This window comes from Choloepus didactylus, chromosome 4 (assembly GCF_015220235.1).
Source record: "Choloepus didactylus isolate mChoDid1 chromosome 4, mChoDid1.pri, whole genome shotgun sequence".
Classification (NCBI taxonomy): domain Eukaryota; kingdom Metazoa; phylum Chordata; class Mammalia; order Pilosa; family Megalonychidae; genus Choloepus; species Choloepus didactylus.
In genome coordinates this window covers 74,651,476-74,671,859 of record NC_051310.1, presented here as the reverse complement: position 1 = coordinate 74,671,859, position 20,384 = coordinate 74,651,476, and the positions used below count along the sequence as shown (strand labels likewise).

General features: G+C 39.5%; 1 pseudogene; it reads right to left on the bottom strand.

The window, feature by feature from the left end:
- Nucleotides 1–128: 128 nt before the first annotated feature.
- On the bottom strand, nt 129–13,877 carry LOC119532695 (annotated as a pseudogene).
- Between the last annotated feature and the right edge of the window lie 6,507 nt (nt 13,878–20,384).

Genomic DNA, 20,384 nt, shown 5'->3' with positions numbered 1-20,384 from the left:
TCCTGTTTGTTTAATGGCAGCCATTCTAACCGGTGTTAGATGGTATCTCATTGTGGTCTTAATTTTACATTAATATTTTAACACAATAATGTCAACCAATAGGTAACAGTTTCTTTGTCTTACATCTGCTACCAGGAGGTACAAAGTGGCTTCCTGCAATGGACAGTCTGGGTAAATGAATTGCTTGAGTGGACAATCCGACCCTGACTTCCACCTTGGCTACATTCCACCATCACACAAGGCTTTTGTACTAGCTGAACAGGATTCTTCCCATCTCTCAACGGCAGGGTAAGATTTAAGAGCTAACCTCTCATCACAAACATCTGATTTTCAAAAGTGGCCTTGTCAAATCTTTTGTCAGTCTTAAAAAGTTCATAAAGATCTTCACATAAATCTTGTGCTAAGTTCATGTCAGAAATACGTAGTGCAATCAAGTTTCTTATTTCTTCAGAAAATGGAACTTTTGCTTGAGGAAGCCATCCCCAGTGAAATGGATCTGTTTTCCACTTATTGCATGTTTAAAAGGAAATGCTAGACCATTATCAATGGCAGCTATTTTAATAAGTGATTCTTTATCAGCAACCCACTTTATTTCCTTACTGAAATGTTCTTTCCACCTCTCTGCTTTTCACATTTGATTAACCAATTATCATTTCCCCTGTGTGTATTTTCTGATGATGTAATCCAAACTAATCTTTCAAACTGGGACTGAAATTGTTTTCTAACTCAGTGAGATTCAAATTTCCTGAGTCAAAATTCAGCCTCCTTGTAATCTTGAACAAATAACAGCCAAGGAACCAATCTTAGGAAGGAGTCCTATCTGATGAAATTTTCTACCTACTTTAACACTTTCTTTAAAACATACTTTCTGCCTCTTGATTTTGCCCCATCAACTGCATTGTGGTTAAATGTTTCCCTGACAAACGGAACCACCTTTGTTTTAGGTAAGATGCCCAGATGAAGCTTTTCATCCACAAGGTAGGCACCAGCTTCGGAAAGGTTTCACTGATTAGGAAGCTGCATCCTCTGCCAAAAAAGTAAGGGCAGCAGACCTTAGAACACATTTGGTCCGTTTTGGATTTAGATGAGCATCAGGCTCTTCTGGTTTTAGTTTAAACACACCAATAATTTTCCTCTTAGGATCCGTCACAAAGTTAACTTCCACTTGAACATTGAGGTATTCTTTCTGGAAAAACTCCAAACTCTATTGCTTGCTTTGCTTTCAATACAACATCAGCAAATTCTGGATCATCCAAGAATGCATTCTTCTCTGAAGCACCACCAACTACTTAACAGCAGAGGCCGTCGGGGCCATTGGGCTAGGCCTGGAGACGTTCATGTTCCAGGAGCGGCAGCGGGATGCATCTCCGGGCGAGAGCAGCAGTGCTTTGTCGCTGGACATTTGAGGGGAGACCGGCCTCGTGGCGCCCCACGGGGTGCCTTTAGGGGGCTGGGCCCAGGTGATCCATGGCAGCAGTGACTTTTGCTCCTCATCCCCCTCCTCCTCCTCCTGGCTCCCGCCGCAAGCGCACGCCCGCCGGCTGGGCTCCGAGGGCTCCGCCGTGGCCTCCACTCTGCGCTTTCCGTGCTGGGACTGGCTCAGAGGGAGAAGGCTCCGGTCAAGTCTTGGCACCTTAGGGGAACGGGAAGAGAGGAAGGGAGCGGTTCCGCCCCGTCCAACACAAAGGCGATCAACACTCAACTTGGGACGCGCCGCCCGTTCCAGGCCGCGCCCCACCTCGCGCCTCAGCCCTACCGCTGATAAATTTCATTCTGCTTATGAAAGCAGAATTTTATTGAAACTATTTATTATATTCGTAAATTGGTGAATTTTACGTAAAATTGTTTTTATTTTCATTCTATTAAATATATTTCTTTCCATTGAGATTTCCTCTTTCATCATGGATTACTTACAATTTAATACGTAAACATAATGTTATAATTTCCAAGTGTTTGGAGATTTTTCCTGTATCTTTCTCTGATTGATTTCTAGTTTAATTCCATTCTGGTCACAGAAAATACTTTTTATGATTTCATTTATTTTAAATGTGTTAAGGTTTGCTATATGCCCCCAAGATATACTCCATCTTGCCAAATATCCCATACATGCTTGGAAAGAATGTGTACTCTATACTGGCTGATGGTAAATCAGTTCTTCCATATAGTTGTTGATTTTTTTGTCTAGTGGGTCCATCCAATACTGAGAGAGAAGTGTTAAATCTCCAATGTTGTCAATTTGTCTATTTCTCCTCTCAGTTCTAGCAATTCTTGCTTCATGTATTTAGCAGCTCTGTAGTTTGGGGCATGTGATGGTTAGGTTCATGTGTCAACTTGGCCAGGTAATGGTACCCAGGTGTCTGGTTAAGCACGCACTGGCCTAACCATTACTACAAGGACATTTGTGGCTGGTTAATGAATGCGAAGTCTGGTTTATTAAATCATGAGTCAATTGGTGTGTCTTCCACAATGAGAGAATGCAATTAGCTGGATTTAATCTAATCAGTTGAACACTTTTAAGTGAGACAGAGAAGGACCTTCACTTCTTCTTTGGCTGACCAGAAAAGCATTTCCTGAGGAGATCGTTGAAGTTGCCAGTTTGCTGCCTGAGGAGTTCACTGAACATCTTCATTGGAGTTGCCAGTATGTCACCTGCCAATGGAGTTTAAACCTGTGCATACCCAGAGTTTGTGAGACACTTTTATAAATCTTATATTTATAGATATCTCTTGCTGATTCTGTTGCCCTAGAGAACCCTAACTAATACAAGTTGGTACTAGGAGTGATTCTTGAGAAACAGAATCTTAAAATGGGAGTTTAAAATTGGTTTTCTACTCTGATTAGATTCAAAGGCACTGATGACTCCATTTCCAGTAATCAAGATGGCACTGACAGTCCATGGCATGAGTTGGCAATAGAGATGCACAAAATATCACAGTTTGACTCTCCTAACCATACTCTTACATGAAGCAAGGCTCTGGGTGACAGTGTTTTTGACACCTTAACAGAGTTTTGCAGAGTTAAGAGGTATAATGATGTTGGCTGGTTGCTCTAGATATGCTGGATAAAGTTATAAGAGAAAGGGATGAGCTTAAAGCTCCAAATTTAAAACTTAAGTGCTGTATGACAGATGTAAAGGTTTCTATGTGTGCCTTGAAGGAAAATCTTATTTCCTGTGGCTGCAGACTTGAGATTTCTGAAAACCAGATGCAATCTCATTGTGCAAGCAGATTTACAACATAAACTAAAATCTCAACCTTGCAGGGTCTCTGCTGTTAAAGTAAAGGCATTGATTGGAAAAGAATGGGATCCTGAAACTTGGGGTGGGTACATAGGGATTGATAATAATGGCAGTGCGGACATTGGAACCCCTGGATTCTGCTGAGTCTTTGTTAGATATACATGTAGTGGTCTGTCCTGAGTAAACAGCCCTCCCACCTCCAGTCTGCCCTGAGAAACCATTTCCCCACCTCCAGTTTGCCCAAAGAAGTCTGCCATCCAACCTCTACCTAAAGAGATTAACCCTTCAGTGCCTGCTAATCCTGTAATCACCTCCCCTGAGGAAGAAGCCCTCACTCCTCTGTCTGGAGAGATTAATCTGGTTTCACGAGATGAAACTGCAACAAAATGCCCTGAGGTTAATGGCTTGAGGGATACTTCTAATTCTTTTAATGACCCACCCACACCATCAGTCTTTTCTTCAAGACATGTAACTAGACTAAAGTCCCAACAGGCCCCAAAGTGTGAGGTACAAAGTGTGACCCATGAGGAAGTATGCTATATTCCAATAGAACTATATGAGATTTCCAATTTATATAGACAGAAATCAGGGAAATATGTGTGGGAATGGATATTAAGTGTGTAGGATAGTGGTGGAAGGAATATAAGGTTGGAGCAGGCTGAATTTACTGATATGGGCCCATTAAGCAGAGATTCTGCATTCAATGTTGTAGCTCGAGGGATTAGAGTGTTAACAGTTTGGGTGGTTGGCTGAAACATGGATCAAAAGGTGCCCGGCATTACCTGAGGTCAAAATGCCAGAACTGCCCTGCTATAACGTAGAGGAGGAGATTCAAAGGTTTAGAGAGACTGGAATGTTAGAGTGGATTTATCATGGAAGGCCTGCTCACACACTCCTGGAATGTCCAGAGGACACACCTTTTACCAGGACTGTGAGGAATGAATTTGTGAGACAAGCTCCATCATCACTGAAGAGCTCTGTAGTCACCCTTCTTTGTAGGTCAGATATTACTGTGGGAATGGCTGTCACTGAGCTGGAATCCTTAAGCACAATGGAGATAACCAGATCCCAAGTTGGCAGAAGTCACATGACAGCAGTTAATTGTCAATGATAAGGTGGGCATGGCTACCATAACAGGCTCAAGGCAGCAGTCAAAATAATCTGACTCACAGAGACTTACAGTGCTGGCTTTCAGATGATGGAGTACCAAGCAGTAAAATTGATGGGCAATCCACTAAATTCTTGTTTGAGCTGTATAAGCAGAATAATTCTATGTCAAGTGAACAAAAATCGACCTAGAATTACAAAAACAGAGAGTCATGGGCCCTTAATCAATTCCAAGACTTGAGAGAGTTTACAGATCCAGAGCCCCTTGAATGAGGGGGAAGGCCAGGTATTCTTGGGGAAGGACCCTGTTACACTACCAAAAATTTATATAATCTTACTCCCAGCCTTCCCCAGGGTGACCTGCAGGGTTTTACCAGGGTAAATGTGCATTGGGGAAAAGGAAATGATCAGATATTTTGCAGATTTTTAGATACGGTTTCAGAAGTGAAATTCCAGGAGACCCAAAACATCACTCTCGTCCAACAGTCAGAGTTGGGGCTTATGGAGGTCAGGTGATTGACAGAGTTTTAGCTCAAGTCCATCTCACAGTGGGTCCAGTGGGTCCCCAGACCCATTCTGTGGTTATTTTCCCAGTTTCAGAATGTATAATTGGAATAGACATACTCAGCAACTGGAAGAATCCTCTTATTGGTTTCCTGACTCATGGAGTGAGGGCTATTATGGTGGGAAAGGCCAAGTGGAAGCCACTAGAACAGCTCCTGCCTAGCAAAATAGTAAACCAGAAGCAATACTGGATTCCTGGAGGGATTGCAGAGATTGCCACTCTTAAGGACTTGAAGGATGGAGGGGTGGTGATTCCCACCACATCCCCTTTCAACTCTCCTATTTGGCTTCTGCAGAAATCAGATGAGCCTTGGAGGATGACAGTCAATTATCATAAGCTTATCCAGGTGGTGACTCCAACTGCAGCTGCTGTTCCAGATATGGTATCATTGCTTGAGCAAATCAACACATCCCCTGGTATGTGGTATGCAGCTATTGAGCTGGCAAATGCTTTTTTCTCGATAGCTGTTAGTAAGGACCACCAGAAACAGTTTGCATTCAGCTGGCAAGGCCAGCAGTTTACATTCACTGTGCTACCTCAGGGATATATCAACTCTCCAGCCCTATGTTATAATATTGTCTGCAGGGATCTTGATCATTTCTCCCTCCTACAAGATATCATACTGGTCCAATATATTGATGATATCCTATTGATTGGACCTTATGAGCAAGAAGTAGCAACTACTCTAGATTTGTTGGTAAAGTATTTGCGTGGCTGAGGATGGGAGACAAACCCAAAATACAGGGGCCTTCCACCTCAGTAAAATTTCTAGGTGTCCAGTGGTGTAGGGCCTATCGAGATATCCCTTCTAAAGTGAAGGATAAGCTGTTGCATCTGGCCCCTCCTATGACCAAAGAAGAGGCACAATGCTTAGTTGGCCTCTTTGGATTTTAGAGACCACATATTCCACATTTGGGTCTGCTACTCCATTCCATTTACTGAGTGACCAGAAAAGCTTCTAGTTTTGAGTGAGAACCAGAAGAAGATGAGGCTCTGTGACAGGTCCAGGGTGCTGTGCAAGCTGCTCTGCCACTTGGACCATATAATCCAGCTGATCCAATGGTGCTGGAAGTGTCAGTGACAAATAGAGATGCTGTTTGGAGCCTTTGGTAGGTGCCTATATGAGAATCACAATGCAGGCCCTTTGGATTTTGGAGTAAAGCTTTACCATCCTTTGCAGATAACTGTTCTCCATTTGCAGCTGTTGGCCTGCTACTGGGCCTTAGTAGAGACAGAACACTTAACCATGGCCACCAAGTTACCATGAGACCTGAGTTACCTATCATGAGCTAGGTGTTGTCTGACCCACCAAGTCATAAAGTTGGGGTGCACAGCAGCACCCCAACATAAAATGGAAATGGTATATACAAGATAGAGCTTGAGCAGATCCTGAAGGCACAAGTTACATGAGGAAGTGGCCCAAATGCCCAAGGCCCCCACTCCTGCCACCTTATCTTTTCTTTCCCAGCACACAGCTATGTCATCTTGGGGAGTCCTTACACTCAGTTGGCTAAGAGAAAACTCAGGCCTGGTTTACAGATGGTTCTGCATGATATGTAGGCACCACCCAAAAGTGGACAGCTGCAGCACTGCAGCACCTTTCTGGGATGTCCCTGAAGGACAGTGGTGAGGGGAAATCCTCCCAGTGGGCAGAACTTTGAGCAGTGCATCTCATTGTTCACTTTGTTTGGAAGGAGAATTGGCCTGAAATGTGTCTGTACACTGATTCACGGGCTGTTGCTAATGGTTTGGCTGGATGGTCAGGGACTTGGAAGGAACATGATTGGAAGATTGGTGACGAAGTCTGGGGAAGAGGTATGTGGACAGATCTTTCTGAGTGGGAAAAAACATGAAGATATTTGTGTCCTATATGAATACTCACCAGAAGGTGACTTCAGCAGAAGATTTTAATAACCAAGTGGATAAAATGACCCATTTGGTGGATACCAATTAGCCTCTTTCCCCAGGCATTCCTGTCATTGCCCAATGGGCTCACGAACAATGTGGACATGGTAGTAGGGATGGAGGTTATGCATGGGCTCAGCAACATGGACTTCCACTCACCAAGGCTGACCTACCCATAGACACTGCTAATTGCCCAATCTGCCAGCAGCAGAGACCCACACTCAGTCCTCAATATGGCACCATTCCCCAAGGTGATCAGCCTACCTGGTGGCAGGTTGATTATACTGGACCACTTCCACCATGGAAGGGGCAGCAATTTGTTCTTCCTGGAATAGAAACATACTCTGGATATGGGTTTGCCTTCCTGACATGCAATGCTTCTGAAAAAACTGCCATCCACGAACTTACAGAATGCATTATCCACTGTCATAGGATTCCATATAGCATTGCTTCTGACCAAGGAACCTACTTCACAGCAAATGAAGTGAGGGAATGTGCACATGCTCATGGAATTCTCTGATCTTACCTTGTTCCCCATCATCCAGAGGCAGTTGGGTTGATAGACCAGTGGAATAGCCTGTTAAAGACTCAACTATGGTGCCAAGTAGGTGGCAATACCTTGCAGGGCTGGGGCAGTGTTCTCCAGGAGACTATGCTCTGAATCAGCATCTGCTCTATGGTGCTGTTTTTCCCATAGCCAGGATTCATAGGTCCAGAAATCAAGGGGAGGGAACAGGAGTGGCATCACACACTATCACTCCTAGTGATCCACTAGGAAAATTTTTGCTTCCTGTCCCTGCAAGTTTAAGCCCTGCTGGTCTACAAGTTTTTGTTCCAAAAGGAGGAGTGCTTTCACCAGGAAACACAACAATAATTCCATTGAACTGGAAGTTAAGACTGCCACCTGGCCCTTTGGGCTTCTCATGCCTCTGAATCAACAGGCAAGGAAAGGGATTACTGCACTGTCTGGGGTGATTGATCCTGACTATCGAGGGGAAATAGCACTGCAACTACATAATGGAGGTAAAGAGGAGTTTTCCTGGAATATAGGAGATCTGGTAGGGTGTCTCGTAGTTCTACCATGCCCTGTGATTAAAGTCAATGGAAAATTGCAATAACCCAATCCAGGCAGGACTACCAATGGCCAAGAAACTTCAGGAATGAAGGTTTGGGTCACCCCACCAGGCAAAGAGCCAGCTGAAGTGTTTGCTAAAGGTAAAGGAAACATGGAATGGATGGTGGAAAAAGGTAGTGATAAATAAGAACTATGACCACATGACCAGTTACAGAAATGAGGACTATGATGGCATGAATATTTCCTCATTTTGTTATGAATATGTTTGTATTTGTAAAGCAATTATCTTTGTTTTCTTCTCTTATTCCTTTATCATATGACATAAGCTGTATTGTTCATTTTGCAGTATTTAAGTTAAAAGAAATCAATTTTAAGAGTTAACGTCACCCAAGGAGTTGCACCCTATTCTGGAGAGATTTAATGCATTTCTGGTTGTACGTAGGACAATGGAATATTGTCAGGTGAAATATATTTTGGTTATTGTTCTCTACTTAGAGATAAAGTATGGTTTTTGGTGATGTGTGTAACTGCCAAGTTGACAAGGGGTGGACTGTGATGGTTAGCTTCATGTGTCAACTTGGCCAGGTAATGGTACCCAGTTGTCTGGTCAAGCAAGCACTGGCCTAACTGTTAATGCAAGGACATTTGTGGCTGGTTAATAAACCAGAAGGCTGGCTTATTAAATCATCAGTCAATTGGATGTAGCTGTGACTGATTATGTCAATGAAGGGCATGTCTTCCACAATGAGAAAACACAATTAGCTGGATTTAATCCAATTATTTGGAGACTTCTAAGTGAGACAGATAGAGGATCTTCACTTCTTCTTCAGCTGACCAGTGAAGCATTTCCTGAAGAGTTTGTCAAAGTTGCCAGTTCATTGCCTGAGGAGTTCATTGGACATCTTCATTGGAGTTGCCAGTCTGCTTCCTGCCCTATGGAATTTGGACTTGTGCATACCCACAGTTCATGAGACACTTTTATAAATCTTATATTTATAGACACCTCTTGTTGGTTCTATTTCCCTAAAGAGCTCTAATACAGGGAACAAACATTTAAGATTATGTCTTCTTGTGCTTTGATCTTTTTATCATTATGCAATGTCCCTCTTTGTTCCTGGCAATTTTCTTTTGCTCTGGAGCCTACTCTGTCTGATATTAATATAGCTATTCTGGCTTTCTTTTGATTAGTGTTTGCAAGATATTACTTTTCCCTTTTATCTATTAACCTACCTATATCATTATATTTGAAGTGAGTTCCTTGTAGATAGCATGCTTACAATCTCTTTTAACTGGTGTGTTTAGATCATTTACATTTAATGTAATTATGGATGTCAGGATGTATGTCTAGCATTTGGTTTTTTGTTTGTTCCTTCCATTTTTTTCCTGTTTCCACTTTCCTGTCTCCACTTTCCTGTCTTCCTGTGGGTTACCTGAGCATTCTTTAGTATTTTATTTTTATCTATGGTTTTCATTATATCTCTTTGCATAATTTTTTTTTATTTTTTTTTAATCATCATTTTATTGAGATATATTCACATACCACGCAGTCATACAAAACAAATTGTACTTTCGATTGTTTACAGTACCATTACATAGTTGTACATTCATCACCTAAATCAATCCCTGACACCTTCATTAGCACACACACAAAAATAACAAGAATAATAATTAGAGTGAAAAAGAGCAATTGAAGTAAAAAAGAACACTGGGTACCTTTGTCTGTTTGTTTCCTTCCCCTACTTTTCTACACATCCATCCATAAACTAGACAAAGTGGAGTTTGGTCCTTTTGGCTTTCCCAATCCCATTGTCACCCCTCATAAGCTACATTTTTATACAACTGTCTTCGAGATTCATGGGTTCTGGGTTGTAGTTTGATAGTTTCAGGTATCCACCACCAGCCACCCCAATTCTTTAGAACCTAAAAAGCGTTGTCTAAAGTGTGCGTAAGAGTGCCCACCAGAGTGATCCCTCGGCTCGTTTTGGAATCTCTCTGCCACTGAAGCTTATTTCATTTCCTTTCACATCCCCCTTTTGGTCAAGAAGATGTTCTCCGTCCCACGATGCCGGGTCTACATTCCTCCCCGGGAGTCATATTCTACGTTGCCAGGGAGATTCACTCCCCTGGGTGTCTGATCCCACGTAGGGGGGAGGGCAGTGATGTCACCTTTCAAGTTGGCTTAGCCAGAGAGAGAGGGCCACATCTGAGCAACAAAGAGGCATTCGGGAGGAGACTCTTAGGCACAAATATAGGGAGGCCTAGCCTCTCCTTTCTTTGCATAATTTTTTAGTCATTAATCACAGTCCATTAGTATAAACATTTTACAACTTCAAACAATCAAAGGAATTTAGGTATCTAACCACCATTTAGGTCCCTTGACCCTCCTGCCTTTATAATACAACTGTCCTAAATATTACCCCTACATACACTCAGAACCACATCAATGTTAACATTTTTGCTTTTAACTTTTTTGAAATGCAATTTTATTGAAATATATTCACACACCATACAATCATTCAAATAGTAAAATCAGTTTTTCACAGTGTCATCAAATAGTTGTGCATTCATCACAATCATTTTTTGAACATTTTCATTACTCCAAAAGATAAAACTAAAAATAAGAATAAAAATAAAAGTAAAAAAGAATACCCAACACACCTCATACTCCTATACTTCCCTATATTCATTTATTTTTTGTCCCCTTTTTCTACTCATCTGTCCATCCACTGCTTAAAGGGAGTGTGACACACAAGGTTTACATAATCACACAGTCACAAAGTATAAGCTATATAGTTATACAATCATCTTCAAGAATCAAGGATACTGGATTGCAGTTCAACAGCTTCAGGTATTTCCTTCTAGATATTCTAATAAAACTAAAAAGGCATATCTATATAATGCAAAAGAGTAACCCCCAGAATGACCTCTTGACTCCACTTGAAATCTCTTAGCCACTGAAATTTTATTTTAATTTCTCTTCCTCTTTTGGTCAGGAAGGCTATCTCAATTCCATGATGCTGGGTCCAGGCCCATCCTGGGAGTCATGTCCCATGTTGCCAGGGAGATTTACACCCCTGGGAGTCATGTTCCACATAGGGGGGAGGGCAGTGAGTTTACCTGCTGAGTGCGCTGAGAGAGGCCACATCTGAGCAATGAAGGAGGTTCTTTGGGGATGACTCTCAAGCACATTTATAAGTAGACTTAGCCTGTCCTTTGCAATAACAAGCTTCATAAGGGCAAGCCCCAAGATTGAGGACTTGGCTTACTACAATGGTAGTCCCCAATGCTCCTGAGAATATCTGGAATCCCCCAGGTGGGGAAGTTTAATGTTTCTACATTTTTCTCCATGCCCTCAAGGGGGCTGTGCAAATACACTTTATTCTCTGCCCAAGTTACTCTGGGATGTATCAGGGTTTCAGGCTAACCTGTATAAACCAACCAGATCTCACTCCCAATTCAAGGTTCCATGTAATTATGGTGTTTGAATAAACTGACCATTCAAGTTAACTTATATAGCATGCTATGAAAAATATAGATTTTTGCACCAAATAAACATCTCTTCCTTTGGTGTCACACAGAAGTTGAGGTTTTAAAACAGTTTCATCCTTTTCCCTTTAGTCTGGTTTACCTTAGTTCTAATCAAGTCCATTTTGTTCACATCTCTAATCGAAGTCTGGTCTATTTTTCAGCTTCTTTAACATTTCCTATATGGGGTAATGCTGACATTCATAGCTGCTGAACTCTGGCTCTGAGTCTCAGGTGTCACACAGATACCCAAAGTTTCAGGGCCCAACCACATTATACACAAACAGCTCAGCATCTCAGAATTGAGACAACAGTTAAAACTCATGAATAGATGTGATTGCTATAAGAGCTTACAATCTAGGGACCATTACCATAAGCCTTCCCATGATAACCTATGCTCTCAGATCCAATTCTTAGTGTTTGTACATTATAGTTAGTCCATATTAGTGAGGTGGTATGTTTGTCTTTTCAATTCTGGCTTATTCACTCAAAATACTGTGTTCAAGGTCCATTCACCTAGTTGCATTCTTCACAACTTCATTTCTTCTTGCCTCTGCTCAGGATTCCACTGCATGTGTACACCACAGTTCACCATTCCATTTATCAGTCAATGTACCCTTAGGCCACCTCCATCCATTGCAAATTGTGATTTCTGCTGACATAAATGTCAGTGTGCAATATTCACTCATGTCCCTGCTCAGTTCTTCCAAGTATATAACCAATAACAGGGTTGCAGGACCAAATGAGAACCCCATGTATAGCTTCCTGTGAAGCCAACACACTGCCTTCTAGCTGGGCTGCACCATTCTACCTCTCTACCAACACGGAATGAGTATATCCCTCTCTCCACATTTCTCCAGCACTAGTATCCCTCTGTTTGTTTGTTTGTTTGTTTTTACCATTTGGCCCAGTTTGTCCTAGTCTTAACCAGGTCTGCTCCATTCATATCACTAATTGAAGTCTGGGCTCTTTTTCAGCATTTTTTTTTTCTTTTTTTTTAAACAGTTGCTGTATGTGCTAATACAGATTTCATATCTGCTGAGCTCTAGCTCTGAGTTTTGGGTGTCACACAGATACCCAATGTTCCAGAGACCAACCAGGTTATACATAACGGGATCAGCATCTCAGAGTTTGAGGACAGCCATTACAATTCAGGAATAGATTTGACTGCTGTAAGAGCTTACAATCTAGGGACCATTACAATAATTGTTCTCCTGTTAGCCTATGTTCTAAGATTCAATTCTGAGTTTACACATTATAGTTAATCCATATTGGTGAGGCATTACAGTGTTTGCCATTGTTTCTGGTGTACTTCACTCAAAATGCTGTCAACAGGATCCATTCACCTCATAGCATGTCTCACAGCTTCACTCATTCTCATAGTTGCTCAATATTCCATTCTATGCACACACCACAGTTCACCATTCTGTTCCTCAGTCAGTGTACCCTTAGGCCACCTCCATCCATTGCAAATCATGAACACTGCCTCCATGAACACCAGTGTGCAAATGTCCATTCATGTCTCTGCTTTCAGATCTTCCAACTACATACCCTATAATGAGGCTGCAAGACCTTATGGCCCCCACATTCTTACCTTTTTGTGGAACCACCACACCAACCACCAGAAAGGCTACACCATTCTGCCTGCTCATCAACAGTAGATAGGTACATCCCTCTCTCCATGTTTTCTCCAACACTTTTACTCCTATTTTTATTTTTTCCTACATTTTATATTATGGAGTTATATTCACATACCATACATTTGTCCACAGTATACAGTTGTTCACGGTATCATCATAAAGCTGTACATTTATCACCACAATCAGCACCTGAACATATTGATTCCTACAAAAAAAAAGTGTTTTTTTTTGTTTTTTGGGTATTTTTAGTGAATAATTAAAAAGATGATAAAAAAATAACATGTCATACAATAAAATATAATAGTAAAGACAGAAAACAACGCAACTATGAAGACTCTCATATCTCTCCATTATATCCCCCTCTCATACACATTTAGCTTTGGTATATTGCCTTTGTTACATTTAATGGAAGCATATTACAATGTTACTGTTGACCACAGATTCCAGTTTGCTTTGATCATGTTTTTTGCCAAATACCATCCTTTTTTCAACACTCTGCTGGTAGACATTCATCGATTCTTCCACATGTAAAAACATTTTTATCTTTTTACATTTAGTAACAGACATTGGCCACTCCAGTTTTTGCCAAGTTATACAGTCCCAATCTTTATCATCTATCTTTATTTCTGCTGTCATACATTCCCCTATCCCAACTCTTGCAGCTTTACTCATAGACATCTTTGTTCAGTGTACTTACAGTATTGTGACACCATCACACAGCACTATACTATTTCTGGATCTATAAAATCAATCCTGCTGAATATTCTGTAGTCCTTCAGCATCAAATGCCCAATCTCTACCCTCTATCCCCTGGTAGCCCATGTTGTCAGCTTTTAAATTTCAAAATTTGTTCATTAATGTTTGTTCATATTTGTGAGACCATAAGGTGTGGAAAACAGAGCCTGAAGTTTCTCCTCTCCTTCCAACATACTTGAGGTGGGGGCCTGGAACACTAGGCCCCTGCTAAGATAGAACACTATCAAGGTATGCCTTGTTAAAGTATGTGTGGACGTGAGAATGCAGCTGGGGAACTGTTTTTTTTGTTATTGTCCTTGAAAATAAGATAAGACCCATTTTGCAGACAGATGTAAACCTTGACAAAATGTCTATGTGCACAGTAAAGCATTTCTCTACCCGAAAAACATAATAAATAAGAGTCTTGGGAATGGGACAGACACACTCCCCTGACAGGTGGTGTGTTCCCTGCTCCCAGTCTCCAAGAGATATTTCTGTCTCTAATCTTAATTTCTGCGTCGACCCTGGCAACAAGTGGTGCCCAAAGAGGGGCTCAAATCTCAAAGTGGCTGGTCTGCTCCATTCCAGGGAAGGTTCGTTTAATCGACTTAGATGTATATCGGTGCAGGAACTCGGGTGGAGCAGAAGCCTCACTACTTCTCTAGGTAAGAAGACTCCCAAGCATTTTGTTAAAGCAGGGTTACTATGGGGAATGAAGACAGCATAACCAAGTATTGGCCTTATGTCTATCTCCTCCGTCAGCTCTTAAAAGCTGGCAGTGCTAAGGCTAATGAATCTCATACTCTAAAGCTCTTGCAAATTGTAGAAAAGTATTGCTCTTGGTTTCCTTCTCTTGGCTCCCTGGAATCTAGTGATTGGGATAAGGTGGGTAAAGAGTTAAAGAAATTGCATATATAGTGTGTCCCTTTGCCAGTCAACTATTTGGTCCACTTTGACCTTAATTAAGTCAGTTTTAAAGACCCTCCTAATGGAGGATGAGGAGAATAATGAAAATAATCTGGCAGAACCAGAGGGTGAGGATTCTCTCCCCCTTAAGCCACGCTCTCCATCACCCTCCTCAATTTAAGGAGCTTCCACTGCCTCCTCCTGCTCCCCCACCTGTACCGGGAACAAAAACCCCCAACTATCTTCTATTCAACAAGGCACTTTAAATTTGATATGCTGAAAACTAATCAGCTACATCCTTAAGAAGAAACATAAATTAGGAAGCAAAATATAAGTCTCAATCTTAATAACCTAGGGGCTAGTTTGTACTGCCCTATGTCCCTTTCAGACATCCATTCAGCCAGGGCTCCCCCTGAGGAGCCTGAAAAAAAGGATGTAATTAGGAGGAAAATTGGCCACCTCCGCCTCCTCTGCCTTTGCAGGATGACCAACACAAAAAACAAATTCCTATTCCTAACAATTCTTGGTGTCCTGTTATGGAACAATGTAACACCTATACAGTCCATTAATCCCTGCCAAAAAATTGTTTATTGCTGTTTCAGAATGCATTAACTAAAGTGTTTTAAATATTTAGCATTGTTCTAGCAAGTTTAATTTTAATGGTAATAGCATGTTGTATAAAAAGTATAAAGAATGTTTCTAATTAGAGGGAAAAAGAAAGTGTCTTTGCTCTAAATAATTGTTTAAGAATGTAGAATGAAGCCAGAATGAGCATAGAAAGCTATAAAAAGTTTGTGAAAACATAGATACAGAAAGTTGCAAAAAGTTTACGAAGTGAAAAATTTGTTTTTGTAGTCAAGGTTGAGGGATGAATACAGAAAGCTGTAAGTTTGTGAAAAAAATTATTTCTGTGGTCAAAATTAGAAAATGGTAAAAACTAGTAATAACCTCACAACTTAAAGAAAAAAAGTGGTTTTGTAAAACAAAATAGCATTAAATATTCTAACTACCTAAAACAGTAATTAATATTCAATGTTGTATGTATGTGCCTAATAATTCACAAAATATACACCTGCTGTTTTACTGTCAACCTAGCCGCTCTCTTCCTGCTTCTTCTATCTTACTTCTCATCATAATAATTGCATGTTGTAAAATGTTTGTTTAAAAACAATTTCCAAAATCATTTTAGTAACTTTTAATATGAAATATTTATAAAAAATGTGCTTTTATTAAAAGTTTCCTTAGATTATTAAGGTATTATTTCTTAGTAAAAGGTTACAAAAATGTTTTCCTAAGTAATCGATGTAAAAGACAAAAAATATGTTTTGTCAAAATAACTTCTCTGCAATTTTGTCATGTGCATTCAATTATTCCATTTTCCAAAAAAGCCCCTGCAAGTCAATTGTGTGTGTGTGTGTGTTTTGTCTTATAAAAAATACTTCCTAAAAAGGGGTTCCTCCCAGCAGTGCCCAATTCAAGTAGCCATTTTATTTAACTTATTTATTATCTCATTAAAAATACACATATATAAAGGGAATATTTTCTTACTCATAACTTGCTTGTCATTAAATGAGATTTACCAAAATCAAATCTATTTAATTATATTATGAATTATAATATATGATATAATAGTATTATATTATGAATCTGCTTGTCCTACTCTTAACAAAAATAATGTATCTCTCTAAATTCTTTTAAATATTTATGAATAGATTTCACTGAGGACATATTATATTTAATTATGTCTGTACATAATAGACACTTAAAATATATTTTAAAATATATTTTAAAACATATTGAATCATGAAAGTAATTATGTAAGTAAAGTGGAAACTATTTTTAAAAATTGTATAAATATAGTCCCATAAGTATACTGTGAAAAGGAAGCCTGGGAAAATATAACAACTTTACTTACTTATCTTTTAAATTATAAAAAGTCAAATCAAGCACTTAAAATTTGTTACTTCTATAATTTATATATTTATATGTATACATACAATGTCAATCATGTTCCAATGATAGCAGTACTTAGAAAAATACAGGGAAATATAATTCATGCTATTATTAATAGCTTCTTTGCTTTTAAAAACACTTAACTTACTTTCCTTTCTGTAAGTAATTTTACCAGACTAAATCCATTTATCTAAATTAAATTTAACTCACTTGCAATATCCTCACCTCTAAAAATTCTTATTGATGTATTGTGATCATATTTCTCCTACTTGGTGAAATTATAGATTTAATCTTGTAAATTTAAACTGTAATTAATATCAAAGTGCCCAGTTATATTTAAGAGTGTTCATTTAAGGACTTTAATATATAATTTATAATCATAAATACATCAAAAACTTTGTAATTCAGCGAACAAAGTAAAAAATTGGTAAAATATAAAAAAATCTGCTTCTTTATTCTTTGTATAACCACATAGTGAGCAACAGAAATAAATTTCCTCAACTATCTCACACTCTTTCTGTTATTCAAATAACAAAACAATGCTTTGCAAAATGAAAAATTAGGTTAGGGTGACTATTGAAACACTAAATTTCTTCAACGTACTGGTGTAACCAACTACAGTTTAATAAATATTTTATAAATTATCAGTGATTTATCTCACTACAGTAAAATTATTAAGATCTTAAATTGAAAATAAAATTCATTTTGTAAAATGTCATTTTCAATGATCTAAATAGAATGCACTTAAATGCTATTCCAAACCTCACCAATTTTACATTTTGTAAAAAAACATTAAAAATATTAACAAAAACAAAAAGGGGGAGATGAGAGTATGGATAAAATGACTCCTACGGTCCATCTCTCCCGTGTTTTGTTTACCTTGAATTATTTAAATTTTTATGAGAAACTTGATGGCATTCCTGCAGAAAAACATTTCTTCAGCCCTTCTACTACTTCCAAATATATTTTTACAAAAAGTCCTCCTGTGTGGTGGAAGGACCCTGTAACAGGGCAGTGGACAATAGGAAAATTGTTAACACGGTGGCGAGGTTTGCTTCTGTCTCTCCAGGTGAAGGTCAAACTCCTATTTGGGTGCCCGCATGACACTTGAAACCATACCATGAGTGGGAAAAAAAGAAAGTTCATGTGGGACATAAAACCTCCAGTGATACAGATGGAAGGACTCTCACTGAAAATGACTCGCATCAGACTGACGCCGGCCACCACTGAGGCTTTTCCTTCTACATAGGGACAAATTAAAAATTTGTGCCAACAGGTTGAATGGCTGGTATGGCAGGAGCACTGGCCATTCATCCCCTCTAATCTGGTGATAGCTTTATTTGCTATTGTAACTACTACTGTAACTATGCTTCCTTTAGTAGATGCCCATTCTCGTAATTATACTTACTGGGCATATATCCCCAATTCTCCTCTATTACGGCCTGTGGAATGGAATGATCCAGCCCCTTATTTATCTCAATGATACAGAATGGCTTCCTGGCCTGGAGGATGACAGGCTATCAGAACATCCTAAAGAGGAAGGCACTCAGTATAATTCTACTTTGGCCTTCTTACATTTGCTGCTATGTTTAAGACATGGGAAAGAATGTCTTTTAAGCAACAAGCATGGTTTTCAGTAGTTCCAAAGCACGGAAATGTCTCTCATTTTATGTTATATTTGTTGACAGGTCAGAGTTTTGCATACCAACATAATAGCAGTATAAATGATGGAATTCCACAGTGTCCTGTCTGCCAAGTGCCAAAGTATTGGTCTCCAAATTTAATGAGAACACATTGGGAAACTTGTCAAGGGACTAATGGTGTGCTACTGCTTAATGGTTCCTATGGAATTGTAACTGGTCCCCTAAGGGGTTCACAGTGCAAAACTGCAGTGGCTGAAACGAGTCCTGCTTGGAACATGAACAGTTAAGATGCAAAATTCATACACATAATTTGGCATCCCTTCTAAGTGATACTAATAGCATGCAAACAGAAGCCAGAAAACCTATAATATGGCATGGTATGGTAATGGTCCCAACATGGCCTTTTTTAAATAATTTTGCCCCTCAACCATCTATTTGGAAAATTCCAATGGCTCTACAGTATATTAAAATATGAAATGGAACATATTCCCATAAAAATAATTACACTTTAAACATTACTGAGTTCACTTTACTGTGCAAGCTTGTGATAGAAACCCATATGTATTTTGAATAGGTAATCTCTCTCTTAACATAAGTTCTAAGGAGGTTTCTTGTACTGCTAATGTCACTTGTGCTTTATATTCCTGTGCAAATAGAACCTTAAGTAACACAATCTTACCTTAATTATCTTACAAAGATGAAAGGGCCTCTGGATCCCAGTGACTCAGGAAAGGCCCTGGGAATCATCTCCTGATATGCATATACTACTAACATTATTAAATAAAGTGTTACATAGAGTAAAAAGATTTCGAGGTATACTAATTGCATTTATTATAGGTTTAATAGCAATAACCACTGCCGCTGCTGTAGCCGGCACCGTGCTTCATCCATCAATACAGACAGCACACTTTGTACAAACATGGCATAAGAATGCTAGTAAAGCTTGGGGAGAACAGCTGAAAACTGATAAAGAAGTTAACCAGTGTTTGGTTGACTTAGAAAATGCTGTTCTCTTACTTGGAGAAGAAATAGAAGACCTAAGGCATAGAATACAATTAACATGTGATTGGAATATAACCACCTTTTGCATAACTCCACATGAATACAATTCTTCAGCAGTAAGCTGGGATAAAATTAAAAAATTTAATGGGACATCATGAAAATTTATCTATTGATATTTTCCAGTTGCAAACCAATGTTCACACAATTCAACAAGGAAATCTCCATTTTATCCTCGTCTAAAACCTTTCAGGGCATTGCTGATGGAATACAACAGCTAAATCCTTTACCATGGGTTAAAAGCTTAAGTAGTAAAATGTTAAAAAGTGTCTTTATAATATTAATTTGTCTTTTATGTTTATGTCTAGTCCTCTGATGCATGAGACAAGCAGTCTCCGATTTAACTGACAAATCTACAATTCCACCCATCATGTCTGCAATAAAAAAAAGGCGGGGGGGGGGGGCATGTGGAAAACAGAGCCTGAAGTTTCTCCTCTCCTTCCAACATACTTGAGGTGGGGGCCTGGAACACTAGCCCCCTGCTAAGATAGAACACTATCAAGGCACGCCTCATTAAAGTATGGGTGGATGTGAGAATGCAGCTGGGGAACTGTTTTTCTGTTATTGTCCTTGAGAATAAGATAAGACCCATTTTGCAGCCAGATGTAAACAACCTTGGGAAAATGTCTACGTGCACAGTAAAGCATTTCTCTACCCTAAAAACATAATAAATAAGGGTCTTGGGAATGGGACACACACACTCGCCCGACAGGCGGTGTGTCCCATGCTCCCAGTCTCTAAGAGAGATTTTTGTCTCTAATCTTAATTTCTGCATCGCCCCTGGCAACAATAAGGATCTGTCCTTTTGTTTCTGGCAAACTTCACTCAACATAATGTCCTCAAGTTTCATCCACCTTATATGTTCCATGTCGTTTTTCTGTCTTATAGCTGCATAATATTCCATCATGTGTATACAACACAATTTGTTTATCCACTCATCCATTCATCGACATTTGGGCTGTTTCCATCTCTTGGCAATCATGAATAATGCTGCAATAAACATCAGTTTACAAATGTCTGTGTCTTAACTTTC